Source organism: Otolemur garnettii, unplaced genomic scaffold (genome assembly GCF_000181295.1).
Source record: "Otolemur garnettii isolate 467f Iridium unplaced genomic scaffold, OtoGar3 scaffold00007, whole genome shotgun sequence".
Lineage (NCBI taxonomy): Eukaryota > Metazoa > Chordata > Mammalia > Primates > Galagidae > Otolemur > Otolemur garnettii.
In genome coordinates this window covers 3,786,194-3,787,659 of record NW_003852402.1, presented here as the reverse complement: position 1 = coordinate 3,787,659, position 1,466 = coordinate 3,786,194, and positions in this window count along the sequence as shown.

Below are 1,466 nucleotides of genomic sequence, written 5' to 3'. Positions count from 1 at the left end.
GAGTCTCCTGCCTCCGCCTCCCAAGTAGCTGGGACCACAGGCGCCCGCCACAACGCCCGGCTATTTTTTGGTTGCAGCCGTCATTGTTGTTTTGGGGTCCGGGCTGGGGATTCGAACCCGCCACCTTAGGTGCACGTGGCTGGCGCCTTAGCTGGTTGAGCTACAGGCGCCTAGCCCTTTCCCGAGGTCTTTGAGCATTTGACCAGCAGGTAAGACTTGCACAGCCCAGGAGCCATGTCAGCTCCCTCCACCTGCCCTGTCCCAGCCCCTGACCTCCGGCCTGAAACAAGGACCCCATTTCCCAGAGAAGAGCCACTCAAACTCCACACTGCCTAGTTGTGTTACCACCAACAACCTCTTGGGGAGAAGTGACAATAATGACAAAAGGGGCTTGTGTGATGGCTGCTTCTGTAACTACAGTTTAGGTTTTGAAAAGGATAACTACACGTCTGAGCTGGGCTAACCCCACAGTACCAGATGTCACTTTAACTGCGGCTAGCCCTCCAGGATTTAGCTGTGAGAAAGGAATGTTCCCAACCTGCAGAGTGGAAAGGCTCTTATCCCACAGCCTATCTGACAATTTGATAGGCTCTTCTCGACCCAACCTAGATAATTGCATAATTAATTGTGCACAGGTAATTCAGCCAGAGGAGGTGGTTATGCAAAGCGGGGACCCCCCCCCTTCCTGGACAGATGCCAGGAGAGCTCAGGACTTCATTCATTCCCTCTTTTGGTTTCTTGAGATACTTCTGGAAAGTCAGTGTTCAGCTGCTTCCTCTATATCCCGCATGGGTTCAAGGGTCTGAGATACCTATGGCCCACTTGTTTCTGATCCCTGGGCTTAGTCACTATGCTGAAACCTCTAGAGCTCCACATGGGGGTCTCTTGGCCTTCAGGGAGCCAGGCCATTGCTCAGATAGCTCTCATGGGCCCTGGGACAGCCAGACAAATTGCAAAGGAATGGTCCCCAAAAGGCAAACTTGATTCTTCCTACTCCAGCTCCCCAGCATCACCACCTTCCACCTTTGCTGCCTCCTCCGCCAGGCGCAGACTTCCACAGCCCCCCACTCTGCGGTGCCTGGTCCAGCAGGTGCAGTGGAGGGTGCTGAGGGGTGGAGGGAGAGGCTGTCCCAGGGTCGCCGTCTGGAGTAGTGGAAGCCACATCATGCCCTCAACTGATGACCTCCATCTTCCTGCCTTTGCTTTCTCTCTCCCTCTGCAGAACATTCGAGCACAAAGCACGCAGTCCCTCCAGGACAGGTCTCCTGCATTTGCCCGTAAGCCTAAAGAACCTCAGCCCCTGGTGCAGCTGCCCAAGCTGCGGGGCAGTGTGCAGCCTCCCTCCATCACTGCGCACACCCCGGGGGAAACAGAGTCAGCCCTGGGCCCTGGCTGTGGAAACACCATGGAGAAGAGTCCAGGAGTGGGAGGCAGTAGAGAGGGGCTGGGAGGGCGGGAGAAACAGG